Source organism: Myxocyprinus asiaticus, chromosome 26 (genome assembly GCF_019703515.2).
Source record: "Myxocyprinus asiaticus isolate MX2 ecotype Aquarium Trade chromosome 26, UBuf_Myxa_2, whole genome shotgun sequence".
Classification (NCBI taxonomy): Eukaryota; Metazoa; Chordata; class Actinopteri; order Cypriniformes; family Catostomidae; genus Myxocyprinus; species Myxocyprinus asiaticus.
Window position 1 is genome coordinate 1,879,979 of NC_059369.1, and position 21,608 is coordinate 1,901,586.

The 21,608-nt window shown below is 37.4% G+C and overlaps 1 protein-coding gene across 7 annotated transcripts in view; it reads left to right on the plus strand.

The window, feature by feature from the left end:
* Positions 1-11,904: 11,904 nt before the first annotated feature.
* Positions 11,905-21,608, plus strand: part of ppfia1 (PTPRF interacting protein alpha 1) — a 127,419-nt gene continuing 117,715 nt past the window's right edge. For all 7 annotated transcript variants that reach the window (XM_051656139.1, XM_051656140.1, XM_051656141.1 and 4 more), the window contains exon 1: positions 11,905-12,672. The gene's annotated coding sequence lies outside the window, so the exon portion shown is untranslated. The remainder of the gene's footprint in view (positions 12,673-21,608) is intronic.

Below are 21,608 nucleotides of genomic sequence, written 5' to 3' on the forward strand. Positions count from 1 at the left end.
GGCTATAATCAGCATGTCTTGGGTCTTGTAAAATAATTTTTAAGCACATTTTTAAATTCACTAGTTCATTTTAAATAGCTCTGTGTAACAAGTGAATTTTTAAATGCATGTATCTCAATTACTATGAGTTTAAAAAAGTTGCATGCATCGAAATAAGTGACCAATAAGATATGTAAATAAGTTGAATATGTTTTTAATAATTATTATGTCACTCTGTCAGTGTCTATGCCCATTCCTTATTGAGTTCGCTTGTGTGCACCTCTTATTAGGCCCAAGCACTGAAAGTGCAGAGGCCCCATTCTTCTTCTAAGGATTATTAGGGCCCAAGCACTGAAAGTGTGGAGACCCTATTGTTCTTCTAAGGATTATTTTTATTAGGGCCCAAGCACTGAAAGTATGGAGACCCAATTGTTCTTTTAAGGATTATTATTATTATTATTTTCAAGGTTTTCGGTACTTTTGGGGTACTTAACATGCGTAATAACACTTGAAATTTTGCACACACATCAGAGTCATTGGCCATTAGGGCTGGGCAAAGTTGTTCTGTAGTGCCCCCTTTAAAATGGGAACCTTCAGTCAACAAAATTGGTACATGTATAGTTTTCATCAAGCCAGACAACTTACATAATTATAGTTATTAGCTCTGCCCAAGAGGAAGTTGGCCATTTTGTATCTGTCACCACATTAAGACAATATTATGCCAAGACATTGAAGATGCTAAATTGTGAACAGATTTTTGATATATCGAACGGTGTTGCCATGGTGAGGCATTAAATTAATAGCGAAAAATGGGAAACAGGAAGTGTCTCATATTTTCTGTGTGCAATGTGTGATTTAGATCAAAATTGAGATGTATGTTTATTCTTGGGGGCTAATCACATGGATGTGACTATTTTGAGTTACAGTCATTAGAGCCACCACCTGGCAGCAGGAAGTGTTGCTTTTACAACAGACTTTGAAATAGCCCTCTTGTGTTTACATGACTTGCTTAAAAATTCTTTAGAATAATGTTAAGACACTGCTGATGTAAATTTGTAAAGGAATATTTTATATCTTAAATACTGTTGCCATGGCAATGCATTAATTGTTATTATTCCTTATATTTGGGTGTTTTTGAGGCACTTGGAGTGCTTAAAATTTCATGAAATTTTGCACACTCATCAGAGTCAATGGCCATTATGACTGGGCAAACGTTCACACATGGGCGTGTAGGGGGGCTCTGTAGCATCACCTTTAAAATGGGCATGTAACGGGGTCTCTGTAGCACCCCCATTTTCACCTACAGTCACCAAAATTGGTACATATATAGATCTCATCAAGCGGAACAACTTAAATACTTACAGTCATTAACTCGCCCAACAGGAAGTTGGCCATTTTGGATTTTCTGAAAATTGCAGGCTCTGAACTTTTAAATACTGCTCTTAGGGGATTCATGTGACTGGCACCAAATTTGTGCAACATCATGCCAAGACATAGCAGATGCTAAATTGCAAATGTTTTGAACGGTGTTGCCCTGGCAAAGCAATATGTTTATGGCGAAAAATGGGAACAGGAAGTGCCTAATATCTTCAGTGTGCATTGTGTGATTTTGATTACAGTTCAGCTGTATGTTTGCTAATGAGGGCTTATCACATGGATGTGGCTATTATGGGTCACGGTCATAGCACCACCAACTGGTAGCAGGAAGTATGGCACTTTTAACAGACTTTGAAATAGCCCTCTTGTGTTTATATGAATTGCTTCAAAATTCTTTAGAATAATGTCAAGACACTGATGATTTAAAAGTGCCAAGAGATATTTGATATCTTAAAAAGTGTTGCCATGGCAACACATTACTTGTTATTATTCCTTTCTTCCTATATTTGGGTGTTTTTGAGGCACTTGGCATGCTTAAAATTTCATGAAATTTTGCACACGCATCAGAGTCGTTGGCCATTAGGGGTGGGCGCAATTTCACGCATGGGCATATGGGGGGGCTCTGTAGGACCCCCTTTAAAATAGGCATGTAAGATGGCCTCTGTAGCACCCCCATTTTCACCTACAGTCACCAAAATTGTTACATATATAGTTCTCATCAAGCCAAAGAACTTTCATAATTATTGTTATTAGCTCCACCTAACAGGAAGTCGCCATTTTGGATTTTTTGAATATTGCAGTCTCTGAACTTTTAAATACTCCTCCTAGGGGATTCATGAGACTGTCACCACATTTAGATGATATAATGCCAAGACATTGAAGATGCTAAATTGTGAACAGGTTTTGATATACTGAATGGCGTTGCCAGGGAGAGGCATTAAATTAAACAGGAAGTGTCTCATATCTTCTGTGTGCTATGTGTGATTTAGATCAAAATTTAGATGTATGTATAGACTTGGGGGCTAATCACATGTATGTGACTATTTTGGATCACAGTCATAGCACCACCACCTGGCAGCAAGAAGTGTGGCTCTTATAACAGACTTTAAAATAATCCTCTTATATTTATCCAAATTGCTTCAATATTGTAGAATAATGTCAAATGCCAAATGCATCTGTCCACCTTGCATTGTTTTCCAAAAGCCACCGGGTGGAAATGGACCCATGGTGCTGGGGCCCGTCATCGCTGCTTGCAGCTATATTTCCTCTCTTTGTTCTCTCCTTTCTAGACAGAAAAAACCTACTACTTGACACTCTGCCCCAACTTTAGATCCATCAGGGCTCAGGTATCGGCTGGCGCTGTGTGTTCAGCTCCTCCAGCCTCCACAGATCCCTTCAAGATCCAGTGTGGAGCAAAGCATCATTACTCTATTTTAAATTTAAATGTTTACATTTAGCCCTACACTATATATGTATTGTAAAAGAATCCTGTATCCTACTCAATCTCTATTAAACTCACATCCCAATAAATACTCAAAATATTTATCCTTCCTACCCTTTTTGTTTAAATATAATATTAATTCCTTTCTCTCCTCATATCTTCTACAATCATACAGTATATTACGTGTTCTTCTGTTTCTTTCTCACCACAACACTCACATAGCTCACTATCATGTACTCCAGTTAAAAACTAGTCATTATGACCTCTTCCTTTCTATTTCTCCCACATATAGCTCTTTTAACATCTACCGATTTTTTTAATTTTATGTAAATGCCTTCCCTTAATATCCATATTCCAAATTTCTTGCCATTCTTTTGTAATATTTTTCTTAAAACTAGATTTTAATTCTCCTTTACCCAAGGGAACATTAAGATCCACTTCCTTCCTTTTTAAAGCATTCTTTGCTAGCTCATCTGCAATTTCATTTCCAGAGACCCCTGTATGCGCTGGTAACCAATATAAACCTACTACCACTCCTTTCCTTTGTATACGCCATAATAACATAAATATCTCACTCATCAAATCCTTTTGAGATGAATGACAGGTAGATAACAATGTTAAAATAGAAGCAGAGTCAGAACATATCACCACTCTATCTGGTTTTATTTCCTCTACCCTCATCAAACCTACTATTATAGCGACCATTTCAACAGAATATACCAATAACACTATGTAACACAATTTTTGTTCCTGGGTAGTGAGTGTTATTTCCTAATTGCTTATGTCTCAAAAGTATAGAAAATGGCTATTATTCCCCACAAACTTTGCTTTTGTGACCAGGACAGTGATATTTAGAAATGTACCTATTTCCAATGAGAAAACGGGCAAATTTGTGTCTTTTCGTTCACATAAAGACAGAAAAAAAACAACATGTGAACCCAAATGAACATGTATTTATACTAAAGTAATACAAAAGCAAAGGCAAAGATAGCAGTGAAACTTGGTAAAACCGCTTTGGAAGCCCATCAGGAATGCCACCATTTTGAAGTCTCCTATGACCTCCCAGCCGTACTCATCATACTTCAAGGCGTCCAGCAAGGTCTTGATGCTGTTGTAATCCTCTTTGAGGTGCACCGAGTGAGCCAGGGGAAGAGACGGGTACTTGTTACCATTATGGAGCAGCACGGCTTTGAGGCTCCTAGATGAGCTGTCAATGAAGAGGTTCACTCATTCTGGTTACAGGCGATTCTGATTGCCTCGAACAGACTGGTCACATTGTGGCAGAAGCAGAGCCCATCTTGATGGGTGAAGAAGCTGGAAAAAGGTTGGTAATGCTTCCTCTGATCTGCAACTTGCACACCTTCATCCAACAAGTTCCACTGCTTGAGCCTACACGTCAAAAGCTCGGCATTGGACTTGGTGAGACCAAGATCTCTAATCAAGTCGTTGAGGTCTTTTTGGTTGGGGTAGTATGGGTTTCTCTCCTCAGCTCCACCTCTGAAATTGTCATCTGGATCTACAACGTCTTCCTCACTCTTTGACTTGCTGCTCTCTTCTTAAGACGGCTGCTCTCTCTTCGGAGGAGTGGGTACGGGGAGCTCATGGCAGTGTGACACCAGGCGATGGATGAAGGAAGGTCCGGATACGTGATAGCAAGTGCATTCTTGCCAGTCCGACGTTTTGAAGGGTCCACCTTGCAGAAGTAGCAGTTGCTTGAGTGATCAGTGGGTTCCAAATTCTTGGGATAGCGAACTTCATGGCTCTCTTTTCCCCTCTGTACCATCCTACAAAAATACATTTATTTCACCCATGACTAATGTGTAAGAGATTCTCACAACATTTTTCATATATTATATATTTTTTCAATAACATTCGAGACTTCAAAAACTTTTACAATTTTAAAAATTAACAAATTTTATAACATACAATTCCGAGCAACAATTGTCCATCTTACCTTCTAGAGTTATTTTGCAGTGCTCGCAGGTGAAATGAGGTGCCCAGGGTTTGTCTTGATCCCCGACATGCATGCCGAAATATGCCTTGTAGGCCTCACACATCTTAGCATATGCTTCCACTGAATACTTTTTCGCTCTTGTCTTGATAAATTGGCCGCAGACATAGCAAAATGCGTCTGCCGGATGCTTGCAGCCTCTTGATGCCATCTCAGAAAAATGCAGATATGTATCCACTTAGGCAGCTGGAACTAAACTGAACTGGTGGGCTTAAGGCCCCTGTATTTATACTACTATTTATATTACTGGAAAGTTCTAGAAGTTACTCCAAGTTTACTCAGCACTGAATCTATCTGGAATGTTCTGGAAAATAGGTAAATTTCAAAATATCACTGTTCTGAACACAAAAGCAAAGTCAGTGGGTAATAATAGCCATTTTCTATACTTTTGAGGCATAAGCAATTAGGAAATAACACTTGCTACCCAGGAACCAAATAAATAAATAAATTGTTACACAGTGTAATTCAGATGTTAATCTTTTAGCTATAGATACATCCAGATCTGGAATATATATTCCCACTTCTGTAATCCCTATATTTGGGTCTTTTGATCCATCTGTATAAATTTGAGTCCTTGCATAGAATCTTTCCTGGATATGCTTGTTTACATTATGCTTTTCAAAGGGCTATTTCAAAGTCTGTTAAATTTTATATTTTACCCAGTTCCTCCCATTCCCTTCTCTTATCCAATATCTCCAAGTCAATTTTTACATCAGGAATTATCTATGTTGGTACTTTCCCCATACAGGTGAAACGCAACATCCTATGTCTGCAATCTGATATTTCTCTGCTAGCTGATTTATGACCCACCCAAAGCCCCTTCCTTTTTATTTACATACTTCCAACAGTTATTTAAAACATCAGTAGCAATATGGCTTCCATCATAAGCCAAGGACAGTTTCACTCTACGCAAACTCAGTGGTATTTTATGCGCCTCAACAATCAGAGCTTTGACTGGTGTTGATCTGACTGCTCCTAAACATATTCTAAGTGCTCTGTACTGTATTCTGTCATAGCTCTTTAATAATGTTACTGATGAAGCACCATATATCATACATCCATAATCAAAAATGGATCTAATCATAGCTTGATAAATCGACAACACTGATGTTCTTTCCGCTCCCCATTTTTTTCCAGCTATTGCTCTCATCACATTTAAGATTTTTTTTATCAATTTCTTCTCTATGTTTCTTCCAATTATATCTACTATCAAACCAAATTCCTAGATACTTAAATACTTTCAAGCGTTCTAATGGTTTACCATATAATAATAGTTCAATACCATCAGGAATTTCTTTTTTCTGAGTATATGCTATAACATATAAAACGAGTTACTGGTTGACATTTTAAATCTCCAATCTATAGTCCATTTTTCCACCTTTTTAATGGCTGACTGCATACTTGAGATGACTTGGGTCATATTTTGACCTCTCTTCCATATAGCACCATCATCAGCATATAATGCACACCATATCCCAGGACCTAAGTTTTCAAATATATCATTAATCATAATATTAAAAAGCACTGGGCTAATGACACTCCCTTGTGGAATACAATTTGCTGCATTAAAAACAGATGACTGACATGAACCCACTTGAACCACAAATGTTTGATTAAACAAAAACTGTAATAGCCAATTGTACATTCTACCTTCTACTCCTATCTTTGACAATTTCCGATTAACATTTTTTATTGATTCATACATATAACAAAGAAAAACAAAACATATATACACTGAATCAACATTTAACTCCCACTATCACCCCTCCCCCTCCCCAATCACCAACCCCACCCTGACCCTCAACGAACATCCCTGTGGTCACATATAAGTATACACACACAAAATAAATAAAATAATAATAATCATACACATTTAAATCTATACTTCTCTCTCCACATCCCCTCCCTGTGAGTCCCCCCAAAACGGCAAATAACTGCCCCATTTCCCATCAAACGAATCACAGATTCCCAGCCTTCTACATGACACCTCCTCGAAAGCTGCCACCCTCCCCATCTCCGTGCACCACTCCCGAAATGAGGACAATCCAGCCGACTTCCATCCCCTTAAAATAATCTGTCTGCCCATCATAACGCCGGGCAGGACCCAATTTTTTATGTGTTTATCCCCCACAGTGACGACCGCCCCATCGCCTAAAATACAAAGTCTGGGGTAAAATGAAATTTGAGTGCCCAATACATCACACATAAAACTCTGAACCTTCAACCAAAATTCTTGCATCTTAACACATCCCCAAAAGACATGGTTTGTATCTCCATCTTCTAATTGACATCGCCAGCAGGTGCGTGTGTCTTTAAGACCAAGCCTATGCAATCTAGAGGGGGTCCAATAGACTATATGTAAAATCTTGAATTGCATAAGGCGCACCCTTGCATCTCTAGATACAGACTTGACGTTTTTTAGAATCCTAGCCCACACTCCCTCCTCCAATACTAAGTATAAATCTTTCTCCCATAATCTCTTGAAAGAAGTTAAAGCTCCATTCCCAGACTCTGAATTAGCAGGGAGTAATACACTGATGCCTCATGACCTAATTGTCCGAATTAAACACTCCGAGTGCAAATGCGAGATAACGGGGTGTAACTTAACTTCTCCGATTAGTTTGATAGAAAGGCTTTGCAATGGCGAAATAGGGGCAAGAACTTCCTGTTCAATACAAAACCAGGGAGGGGCTCTCTCAAGTGGAAGCGACCAATGAGCCAAATGTCTGAGACCGAATGCATAATAATAAAACAAATCTTGGGTAGGCCTAGCCCACCTTTGTCAATCGGCCTATGTAATTTATTGAAATGTAATCTGGGATGCTTACCATTCCAAATGAAGGACTTTGCTATGGTATCAAATTGCTTGAAATAAGAGAGGGGGACATCTACAGGGAGAGATTGTAGCAGGTAGTTTTTTTTTTGTTGTAATTAAAAAAATTTATTAAATCATACAATAACAATGAAATGTAAACATATATATATATATATATATATATATATATATATATATATATATATATATATATATATATATATATATAAATCAACATTTAAACCCCATTTAAACATAAGTAAATCTATAGAAATAAAAATCAAACAGACACATATATACATATATAAATATATATATATATATATATATATATATATACATACATATACAAACATAAATACATACACATATATATACACATACATACATACATACATACATACACATATATATACACATACATACATACATACATACATACACACACATAATAATCATACTAACTATATTACACTACTCTCTCCACAACCCACCCGAGAGCCCTCCAAAAACTTCAAATACCTGCCCCATTTCCGTATAAACGTATCCAAGCCTCCCCATCTTCCCGATGACACCTCCTCATAAGCTGCCACCCTCCCCACCTCCGTGCACCACTCCGGATATGGGGGCGCACCAGCTGACCTCCAACCCCTCAAAATAACCTGCCTGGCAATCATCACACAGGTCAGAACCCAGTTCTCTATATTGCCATCCCCCACATCGATGACTGCCCCATCGCCCAGAACACAAAGTCTGGGGCAAAACGAAACCTGAGTGCCCACCATGTCGCACACAAAATTCTGAACCTTCAACCAGAATTTCTGGATCTCGACACACCACCAAAAAACATGGGCCATGTCTCCATTCTCCAATTGGCATCTCCAGCAGGTGGGTGTGTCTTTAAGACCAAGCCTATACAGTCTAGAGGGGGTCCAATAAAATCTATGCAAAATGTTTGAATGTATAAAACGCACCCTTGCATCTCTAGATGCAGACTTAACGTTTTTAAGAATCTTAGCCCACACTCCTTCCTCCAATGCCAAGTTGAAATCTTTCTCCCATACTCTCTTGAGAGAAGTTAAGGCTCCGTCCCACATACTCTGTATTAACAGGGAGTAATACACTGATGCCTCATGACCTTTTCCAAAAGCCGCAATCACCTCTCCCAAAGCATCTGCCTCCTTAGGGGGTGTGTGCTACTCCCACAAATAGTACAAAGCAGGTGGCGCAGTTGTAAATACCTATAAACTGAGGTCTGGGGATCCCAAAATGTTGGACCAAGTTTTCAAATGATCTCAACACTCCACTTTCATATAGGTCACCGAGTGTAGCAACCCCCCTCACAATCCACTCTGGCCAGCAGAAAGGGGACTTGCCAATACACAATCTTGGGTTCTGCCATATGCTCGAGGCAACATTTAAATAAATTTAAACAATCTGGACACTTTAGTCCATACCAAGTGTAAATGCGAAATAAAGGGGTGTAACTTAACTTTTCCGATTAGTTTGATAGAGATGCTTTGTAATGGTGAAATAGGGGCAAGAGCTGCCTGTTCAATAACAAACCAGGGAGGGGCTCTCTCAGGTGGAAGTGACCAATGAGCCAAATGTCTGAGACTGAACGCATAGTAATAAAACAAAATCTTGGGTAGGCCTAGCCCACCTTTGTCTATCGGCCTATGTAACTTATTAAAATGCAATCTGGGATGTTTACCATTCCAAATGAAGGACTTTGCTATGCTATCAAATTGCTTGAAATAAGAGAGGGGGACATCTACAGGGAGAGATTGTAGCAGGTAGTTAAATTTTGGAATACAATTTATTTTAATAACATTAATCTTCCCAATCATCGATAAATGTAATGAAGCCCACTTGCCCACATCGCTCGAAAACCTTTTTATTAAAAGGTCAAAATTAACACTAACTAAGACAAATTTTCTGGGAATAAAATCCCCAAATACTTAATGCCCTGTTTGGGCCACTGGAAGGCGCCTGGCTGGAAAGCCGTTACTGGACAGTACGCTGTCAAGCCAAAGCTTTGGATTTAGACCAATTGACTTTGTATCCTGAGAACTTGGAAAAGGAATTAATAATTCTGTGGAGGCAAGGCATAGATCTGCTGGGGTGAGAGACAAATAATAAAATATAATCCGCGTAAAGCAAGAGTTTATGTCCATTTAGTCCATTTGTTTGTACCGCCACTACTGGGTGTCTATAAAGTAACTTAATCCATCCAATAAACGTACTCCCGAACCTGTATATTTCCAAAACCTTAAAAAGATAATCCCATTCTACCACATCAAACGCCTTTTCGGGCGTCAAGTGAGATGGCAGCGACCGGAGATTGTTCATTCGCTACTGACCACATGATACTGATGAGACGCCTAATGTTATCAGAAGAGCTACGGCCCCGAATAAACCCCACCTGGTCTATATGTATAAGTGATGTCATAACTTTACTTAATCGATTAGCCAGAATTATGGACAAAATTTTTACATCTAACTGGATCAGGGAAATTGGACGGTAACTTTTACCCTCACATGGATCTTTGTCCTTTTTAAGAATCAGACTGATCCGGGCTTGTGTCATGGTTGGCGGAAGCTTTCCATTCTTTAATGATTCAGTATAAACTTCAAACAAAAGTGGAGCCAGTTCTGTAGCATAAGATTTGAAAAACTCAGCAGCAAAGCTGTCAGGCCCCGGAGCCTTGCCAGTAGGTAGGGACTTAATTACTTCGTCAAGCTCCCAAGGTTATCTCAGAATCAAGAGAGTTTTTTTTGCTCAATTGTCAGTTTAGGAAGATCTAATGGTTATCCTCCTTTCTTATCAGAAATCAGACTTATCCGGGCTTGTGTCATGGTTGGCGGAAGCTTTCCGTTCTTTAATGGTTCGCCTATCTTTGACACTTTAATTAAAAGACCTTCTCTCCATATCATGTCATATGCTTTCTCTAAATCAAAATGTACTACTGCCATGATTTCTTTAATATTAATTGAATTTTCTGTTTCATTGTTGATCTCGATTAATGCATATATTGTTGATCTTCCACTTCTGAATCCACACTGATATTTACAATATTTACCCTTTCTTTCTAGATCAAAAGATAACCTTTGTACTATAACTTTCTCCATTAATTTACAAATGTTTTAAGTTAATGCTATTGGTCGATAGCTTCCTGGTTTAGTTGGATCTTTCCCTGGCTTCAAAACTGGGATTACTACTGCTTGCTTCCATACCTTTTATTATATAATTTAAGTACCAATAATAATACATTATCTGACAGATGTTTAAACATTATATAACTCACCCTATCTTGCCCAGGAGCAGTACAGGCACAGTTTTGTAATGCTATTTTTTCAGTTCTGTAACTGTAAACGCCATATCTATACATCTACTATTACTACTTTTCTTCTTCATAACATCTGGATTGTTTTCTAAAATAACTCTTCTTCTTAATTCATACTCTTCTCCCAATTCTGTACTGTAAGATCCTTCTAAAACTTTTCCTAAAGTGTTTGCTTTATCTATATCTCTTATAGCCATCTGTATCATCCTCAATTAAAACTGGTATTTGAATGGACTTTTCCCCTTTGCCACTCGTACTTCTTATCACATTCCATATTTTGTCCATAGGAGTACCTTTTCCTATTGTAGAGCAAACATTTCTCCATCCTATTCTCTTAGCAGTCTTAATAATTCTTCTTGCATTAGCTCTTGCTTTCTTGTATTCCAGCAAATTACTCATATTCATATTTTCCCTAAATTGATTAAATGCCCTGTTCCTTTCTTTAATTGCTTTACTACACCCTTCTGTCCACCATGGAATATTTTCCACTTTCTGACCTGCTGTTTTGAGGAATATATATTGTTGCAGCCTCTATTATCTTCTTTCATGTTATTTCTATTAATTTCACAATAAATGGTCTCTGTTTTGACAAGCAGGAAATGTTAACGGAACAGTGATTTCACTTGATGTCACCAACGAACGGTCCTTGAAATGTCTATAAGTGATAATTAACAAACAATTATGAAAAAATCAATAAAACAGGCCTACATGAATAACATAACCACGTAGAATAATCACTAAAATCATACAACGTTGTGTTTATTTAGGGTTTATCATAAAAGAATATGATAAATACGCAATTATGTAATGACAAATAAATAAATAAATTCATTACATGTTTTGTTTTTTAAGGCGTTTTCATGGAAGATATCTTTCCATCTCTGTTTCCATCTTTTGGGATTTGTGAATGGCGTCGTGACGTCAGCGCGTCCTAACCTCTCGCGAGCGCAGGAAACTGGAGCAACTCTCGCTTCATATTCTGTTTTAACTGTTTTTTTTCTGTTTTAATGTTTGTTTGTTTGTTTGTTTTTAACTCAGATTACCTGACGAAGGACTCATTTTGCGGAAAGTGTCGTTTAATGCATGGTTGGTGTCGTTGAAGTCCGTGATTTGTACTTTTATCCCGGTATTTTCCCCAGTGGATCGGATGGTGACGCGTCAGAATAACTCGCATTATTAAACGCTCTTTCATTCAGCTTTTATTATTTTTTACACTTTATTAAACATCAGTCTTAGTTTCCGATTTGTAACGCTAAAGTATTTTTTATTTCTGCGTTTGTATGAGGTTTATTTTTATTACTCCCCACTTTAGCTGCTGATGCTAACTAGCGCAGGCCGCTGCTGGAGTTTATTTATATATTGACATTTTTATATTTATATTCTCTATGTGTATATTTGAGTATATGCCTGTATATGAGAGGCTTATGGAAGTGCTTTATTGATCATTGATGTAGTCTCCATCAGTCAGGTTCGTGTCTACAGTAATGAGTGATGTTTCTCTCTCATTATAAAGGCCTCGTTTATTGATTTGTGGCTCAATCTTTGTCAAACCGCTTTAAAGTGACTAACTTGAACTCGTCGTTAAGTTTGATGGCTTGACGAACAGTTTACGACGTAGTTGATCTATTAAATGTGCTGGCTGTGATTAGACTGGATTCAAAAGAGAAGAAGAGGAGAAACATACCCTGCTGAGAGAGTCAAGGTAAATAAACGCTGTACCATAGATTAATGTCTGTTACTGTACTGTGGATGGGGGGTATGAGGACAAAAACAAATAATAATAGTGATATTATTGTTGTGTTGCACAAGTACAATTACCAATAATATTGCATATTTCGTCCTATTGAAATGCCTATTTAACAGCTAAGAATTGATTTTGAGTTGGGATGCAGATGTAAATTTATTGATATTAACAACAGTGATCTGTAAAACGTTAACACCTAATTTTTTATGGGTTAATTAAAATATTCTGACAGTGGTGTTGAGTTAGGACTCCTTAAAGGGGTTATGACACGAGGAGTTAAATTTTTCTTAATCTTTTGACTCATTGGCTATGTTTACATGCAACCAAATAATCTGTTTAGAATCCGATTGAAAAGCTTTCATGTAAACACAAAAATGATCTGATTGAGCAGGATCCCAATGAAATTTCCATCCAACTGAAGGTGGTGGTGTAGACCTAAAATAAAGAATAAATAAATAATCAGTTTAAATGAAAAATATTATCCACGTAAACGTTTGAATCTGACTACTTTCTCAATTGTATTCTAAAATACCTTGTGCTCATGCACAGATATATGGTGCGTATGTTGTATATGTTTACTCTTCGAGCGAACCTTATTTATAGGGATGGGTGATAACACTTATTTTCTTTTCGATCCGATACCAATAATTTCAAGTCCAGTATCGTCAATACCAATACAGATACTTCTATTAAATTGATTTTTTTGCGATTACTTGGGATAAAATGGGTAATTTTAAATATTATTCTTAGTCATAATTCAAGTCATTATTTTTTTGAGCCTAAACAGAAAATTATTAGACTTCTGTTTTGTTTACCCTTACAAAAATTAACCATTGTTTTACTACACTAACAGTAGTTTAACCATGGGATTTAGTTAAACCATAGTTACCACACAATTAACCATGGTTACTACAATATTACTTTAGTAAGACCATGGTTAACATGGTTATTTTTAATTACTTATTAACAACAATTACACACAATTATAAGAAATGTCATCTTTTAGATATGTTATTTTAGCATGAATTTACTCAAGAAGCAGGGGTGTAGTAGTGAAGAGGTGGACATACTGTGAATTTATGAAAAACGCATGTACCCGATCTCTAAAATTGATTGACATTTATATACAGTTCATTAAATTTGGGACTGTTGTAATTATAGTCCCACATAAACTAACAAAATGTATATCAGGGTAAGTTTCTTGCTGTCATGATGTACAGTACACTACTAAGAACAATGGCATGGTAACTTGATGTTAAATATGTATTTAAATTAATAGTTGTTATTAATGTTCCTTTTATTAGGCTACTATGAAAATTGTTAATACTTTACTATTACTCTAATTCATAACACGCAATAAACTGTTAAGCATTGTAGCTAATATGAGTAGTAATCTTTACGTAAACACGTTATCTTGTATTACCATATATAGCCTACATAAGAATGAATGGTTATTTGTTTTATTTGTGTACTATTATGTGCTTTTCTATGAATAGTGAAATTTGTTTCATACTTAGAAATATAAATTTAAATGATTTGATATCACGAGAAAAAGGCACCACTGACAGAAGTAAAAGGCAAAAAGAGCATCAAAAACTATCAGGGGTGCAATATCATGCAGTATTTTCACAAAGCTTAATTGCATAAGTTACATTTAAGTGTGTGTGTGTGTGTGTGTGTGTGTGTGTGTGTATATATATATATATAATATATATACAGTATATTTACGTTTTGCAGGGAAATAAATTTACAGTGCAAATTATGGGTTGATCCAGCGAAGCTTGTGCATCAGATGCTGGAAATGTCCCGCCCCTTACTGAAACAGAAAATATTATTGGTTAGCAAATATCCATTTACGTCTGAAATGAGTGTTCTGATTGGTGGATCAGCTTAGTCGGACTGTCTGTCTTGCTAGTGACATCAGTTGTGCTCCAGCAGGTCAGTGCGCATTTAGAGAGAATTGCTGTACACTTTAAAAAACATATATGTATATATACACACAGAATATATACACAATTGTCTCAGTGGTGCTGTGGCATCACGTTAGAAGATTGAAAAATTTCCGGGTCAAAAGCATATTCGTTGTTCTGGCGGCCACACCTATCATCACTTATTTCAGGTGGGCATACGCAAAATCCAAAGAAAGATAGGCGGGCATACGGTATCATTCAAACAGAATGTATATTACAGTGGAGGACAGCTTTGCTCATAAGTTGTTCATAATATGTCCAAACCTTTTTTTTTTGTGAATTTTCTCCCCTTTTCTCCCCAATTTGGAATGCCCAATTCCCAATGCGCTCTAGGTCCTCGTGGTGGCGTAGTGACTCGCCTCTGGCGGAGGACGAATCTCAGTTGCCTCCACATCTGAGACAGTCAGTCCGTGCATCTTATCACGTGGCTTGTGAAGCGCGTTACTGGAGACCTAGCGTGTGTGGAGGCTCATGCGGCATCCACACACAACTCGCCACGTGCCCCACCGAGAGCAAGAGCCACATTATTGTGACCACGAGGAGGTTAACCCAACGTGACTCTACCCAACCTAGCAACCGGGCCAGTTGGTTGCTTAGGAAGCCTGACTGGAGTCACTCGGCACGCCATGGATTCAAACTTGCGACTGCAGCGTCTTTAATGTGTCCAGACCTTAAAGAATGTTATTCTACATTCTACTTGCCATACAATACGTACTATAGTTCTTCCATTTTGGCATTTGTAATGTCATAACCACAGCAGGTAAGACCGTGGATGGCTCATCACTACTGTGGTAATGAGTAAAATTTAATATACATAATACAAATAAAATTATGACTCAAAGGGTCTTTTCCAAATCTTAGTGAGCTTCCTCCGGAGGCAGCATTTTAAGACATCATAGACACGCTTCCGACGTGAAGGATGTTCCAAAAGGTAGGGTTAAAGCTGCACTACTTAACTTTGTGCTCTCTAGCGACATCTGTGGTTGAAACTTAAAATTGCAAGCAATTTGCAGAAGAACACTAAACGTGATTCGTGTTTCGGCTCTGCCCCTCTGGCGGATGAATCTCATGATTTGAGTTTTTGCCTATGTGTAATCATGACTGGAGATGTTCAGAGCCAGAGTCATAACGTGCTGTTTTCATGTTGATATAATGGTATACAATTTAACATTTAAAACTGAAATATTACTTGCTTTGATGGAGATAAACAACACTCGTATTCACATATTTTGAATGAAGCAATTTTACACTTATAGTGCTTTTCTGACACTACACTCAAAGCACTTTTATATAAAGAACAGGGGACTCAATCACTACCAGTATATTTTAATATAGTTTTTCAAGTGTTTTATCTACTGTTAATGTTTGTATTGTACTACACATCAATTTAAGAGGTGATACCATATGGCTAATACGAGTTCAATGGGAGACTTTATTATTTTTATATGATATTGTACAGCCTCAGTTGATAATGCAAGTGAACCATAATACTAAAATAGTATGTCTATGAATGCACACAATAACACAGTAAACTAAAAACATAAAACGAGGATTCAATAATGATGGGGATAAAATATACTTTATTAAACATGCAATATAACAATTAACAGTCAATTTCAGAAGTCATAAATATTAGTAAACATGTCACAGTAACTCCCCCCCGACAACTTAGATATATCGCGATCGGTTAACACACGAGTATTGTTTGATTCATAAAGCATGACAAGCAATATTAGCTTCAACAACCCTACCAGACAACATATCCAAGCATTAAAGTAGATAAACAACTTCACCAAATGGATAACAGATAAACGTCCATCCAGATTGTTGCGATGCCGTCCGGAACAGTGTGAGTGTAACTGAACTGAACTTTAGTTTCTTTGTTCTTTTTAATGGCTACTCGCAAACTAAAACAGTGCATAACCGCCATCTACTGTTTGCATGGGAATGAGACAGCCGGCTCTGCTTTCCCATGTTCACGGACCTGACGTAATGACGGAAGGATGTACGTCAAATGCCAGTGATTTCACGCCAAATGGAGCCCGACAGCTCAAAATACAATACTTAGTGAATCGGGGTAAGGATATTGTTTAGAACACTGATTGTTTATGTACTCAATCAATAATGGTAATTTGTTCATTTTTAACCAAAAAAATGTTACATGGTGCAGCTTTAATTATGCTGCCTCCTAAAATATCTTGTTTTGGCCAAAATTCTGAGGTAGCATCATATGTATCCTTCGCGGGCGTTCCCAGAATGCACCGTGATGGGCTCGGTGGAAAAATAAAGCCAAGATGGCAGACGAAGCAAAATACATTTCCATAAAAATTATATACATATAATCCGTTCAATACTGAAAAGTATTAATAAAAATACTTAAATATGGCTATTTTACCCAAATTGTGTGTGCTATGCATACATATTTATGCTCATTAAAGTATCGCGTCGTTCCTCTCATGTCATCTGTATTGAAATCAGTTGCGAGTTGAGTCTCCTGTGGGCTGTGCTATTTGAATGATGCAAGGAGTCGCTGCCTATGTAGTGTTCCAAATCTGTGTCTTATGAGGCTTCATTTCTGTTAGGATGCTGTTGGGCGCTACATTCAGGAGCGGGTTTGGTTATTAGCAATAATTAACAATGATCAAAGATAATTACTAATTTTTAAAATCAATAGAACATAGATTAGAATCAATGTTAGCTTTTTAATAAATAATAGGTTCCAAAACAGCAACTATGAATGCAAAAAAAAAAAAAATGTTTTGTTTTGGGGGGGGTATTTTTTCCCCTTTTTCTCCCAATTTGGAATGCCCAATTCCCAATGTGCTTTTTTAGTCCTTGTGGTCGTGTAGTGATTCGCCTCAGTCCGGGTGGCGAATCCCAGTTGCCTCCGCTTCTGAGATCGTCAACCTGCGCATCTTATCACGTGGCTTGTTGAGCGCGTTGCCACGGAGACATAGCGTGTGTGAAGGCTTCACGCCATCCACCGTGGCAACCATGCTCAACTCAACATGCACCCCACCGAGAACGAACCACATTATAGCGACCACGAGGAGGTTACCCCATGTGACTCTACCCTCCCTAGCAACCGGGCCAATTTGGTTGTTTAGGAGACCTGGCTGGAGTCACTCAGCACACCCTGGGATTCGAACTAGCGAACTCCAGGGGTGGTAGCCAGCGTCTTTACATGAATGCCAACTTTAATACAGTCAAAGAGACACTCTATTAGCATAACAGAAATATATGGAAATTTTTATTTATAACATTCTTTTAAATGTCCATGTACTAAAATAAAATATTTGATGCCATGTGTGTACCTTCATTTACTATTACTATTATGTTGAATGGCCATGGAAAATGAAGCAAAGTGATAATTTTACCTGGTCGCAAAAAGTAGTCCGTTAATTTACATGATGAACTTTCACCTTTTGCTGACCCTTTATGCTTCGCAGAGCTAATGTGTGCTTCTAAATCACTTGCACCTTTATTAGCAACTGACACATAAGTGCCAGCTTTACATGTCATATATTCTGCTTCCCACGGATCTCGACCTGGACGAAAGCATGGGAATTATGGTATAACGGGAGGCCGTTTCCTTGCTCTTGTCTGCAGGCGGTACAGCTGCTGATTCTCGGTGGGCTGGCGGAGAAATCAGTGAAGTCGACTCGGTTGAAGAGAGAAGAGAAATCTTCATTTCTGCAGGTAAACAGGTGAAGACGCGGATTGCTCGGTGGTCTCCTTCGGATCCGTTAGCGTGTTCGATGGAACACGGAGAAATCTCAACTCATCCAGCGAGATGGAGATTGTATGGCTAAAGTTTCAATCGTTCGTTACTTGTGCAACGAGGCTATACCGTAATGTCGCTGGAAACAATGCCCAGAAAGATCTCTGAGGTTGTTATACTCCCGATGACGTCATGGTTCTGTCGTGTGCCTCATCCAATAGGAGTTGAGAGATCGATCCTTCAGAATTTCACACATAGGTGTAAAGTGAGCAAGGCTTCATGAGATTTGTAGTCTGTTTTGGACTCCCTTTGTTTGATTTTGGTGCAATTGTTTTATGACTGTATGTAGACCTCAGTCAGGCTTTATGACTGTATGTAGGCCTGCCTTTGTCTCATATCTGAATACATGAGGCCCAACAATGCTATGGGATCAAAATGCCGCCAAAACTATTGCGGTCACGGATCCAAAAATAATAATCGTGAATCAAAAAATAAGCGCAGATAAAAAAAATAATAAGCGCAGAAATAAATAAAAAGCATAGATAAAAATAATTAGTGTAGATCAAAAAATAACAAGCATAAATACAAAAATATATATAAACATTTAAAATATGCTGCAAAAAAAAAAAAGAAAAAAAAAAGAAAAATTAAAGCAAAGTCATAAGAATTGCAAACGAAATCATGTTGTCCTTGGTTATATTACTGTTTTTTGTGCTTTGACAATTTTGCTTATTTTAGTTTTTTGTACGCTTACGCTGTATTTTTCTTTGCTTTTGTTTCCAAGCTCTGCGCTTGGTTTTCCAAAACTTGTGAGTAGAGTTTCATGTAAATCAGGGGGCGTTTTGCGTCCCTGTTGGTCCACTAGTTCTTGATCGACAGCTCCTCATCTAGCCGATCATTCGAAGAAGGGAGGTGACTTCACTCCAATGCAACTCCGAAATCTGCTGCTCAATATTATTTGTGGTTGATAGATACACTGTTGTGTCTATTTTGAGTATTTTCTGCCAGCTCTAGGAAACAATGTGTTGTCCCAGTAGGCCATTATCATAGTCCGTTAACACATGTATCAAGTCAGCTGAATTTAGTTAGCAGAGTCTTTAGTTTAGGCATTATTTAAGACTTCATTGCTTGTAGGATATTGGCTGCATATCTTTAAAAAAACAAAAAAACAAGGCTGGGTTGGTGTGGATGTTTGATGCATGTTTTTACTAGCTGTACCAATGTAGTCGTGAGTTCAGAACCCAACTTGATCTGCTTTTCCATATTGCTGAATGTGCCGTTATGTACTGATCCTACATTGGCATGGCTATATGTAGTTTCTTTTTCCACGATACTGCCGCAGAATCAGAAACAACTGACCAAGCGTCCCCACGTCAATAAATAATGCAATAAAGCTAGCTTGACATTCTTTATTCACAAATAGTTGCAAATTTAGGGACCATCTCTAAAGATACAGGCAACATTGGAGCATACATATCTAAAACATTTACAAACGTTTCCATAACATAGAGTATACAACTTCAATAACATTTGAAGCGAATGACTTACAGGTATACAGCCAACTCCAAAGTGTGCATGTACGTGTCAGCAATAATGCACACCTTTTAGATTTTTCATATAATAAAAAAAAGAAAAATCCAATTATATGTAAGCATTTCTACATTCATCAGTATTTATATAGGACTTGTTGTCGGAATCTGGATTTTATTTCATGGAAAAGCGGATCAAGTTGGGTGTGACTACATTGGTACAGCTAGTAAAAACATGCATCAAATATCCACACCAACCCAGCCTTGTTTTTTTTTTGTTTATTTTTTTAGATATGCAGCCAATAACCTACAAACAAGGAAGTCTTAATGCCTAAACTAAAACTCTGCTAACTAAATTCAGCTGACTCGATACGTGTTAACGGACTATGATAATGGCCTACTCGGACAACACATTGTTTCCTAGAGCTGGCAGAAAATACTCAAAACAGACACAACAGTGTAACTATCAACCACAAATAATATTGAGCAGCAGCTGTCGGAGTTGCATTGGAGTGAAGTCACCTCCCTACTTCGAATGATCGGCTAGAGGAGGAGCTGTTGATCAAGAACTAGTGGACCAATAGGGACGCAAAATGCACCTTGATTTACATTGTACTCACAAGTTTTGGAAAACCAAGCACAGAAATTGGAAACAAAAGCAAATAAAAATACAGCTTAAGCGTACAAAAAATATGAGTAAAATTGTCAGAGAGCACAAAAAAATCAGTATTATAACCAAGGTTTTTTTTTTGCAGCATATTTTAAATTTTTATATATTTTTGATTCATGTTTGTGATTTTTGGATCTGCGCTAATTATTTTTATCTGCACTTTTTATTTATGCACTTATAATTTTTTTTATTTTTATCTGCACTTATTATTTTTAGATTCACGCTTATTATTTTTATTCATGCTTATTATTTTTGGATCCGTGACTGCAATAGTTTTGGCGGGATTTTGATCCCAGAGGATGCTGCCATAGAAGACAGCTGGAAGTGAGGGGCCAATCTGTTAACATTAAAATACTCAGTTTCAAATGTATAACCGCAAGACGTAAACAATATGATAACATGATTTTATTGTGATAAAATAACTTACCTTTTCTGTGTGAAGTTATAGCCAGTTTTACAACTTTGTTGCCATGACGATGAAATGTCAACAAACCCTAAAACAACTTTACAAATGTTTTATGAACTTAACAGCTCAAATAATATGAGTTTTAACAGAAGAATTTTATAACATTTTTATAAGCTTTTATAAAATTATAATGTTCACATTTCTCTGTTTAAACCCTCCAAAAATGGGCCACAATTACTTTTATTGGCCACATTCACTTCCATTGTAAGTGCCTCACTGTAACCTCAATTTTTGCATTTTTTTTTTAAAGAAAAGTAGGGATGAGTCTAAATAATTTTTTGTGGTAATCATTATTATGCCACAAATGCTCTTAATTGAGCTTAAATTGTATTGAACCCAGAAGATTCCTTTTAAGTTTTGGAACAGACACTAAAATGTAGTGAGTGTCTTCTGGAGGCAGCATTTTTAGACATCATAGGCATGCTTCTGATGCAAAGGCTGTTCCAAAAGATAGACATCTTAATTATGCTGCCTCCTAAAATATCTAGTTTTGACCAAATTCTAGGGTAGCATCATATGTATCCTTCCCCGGGTAGGC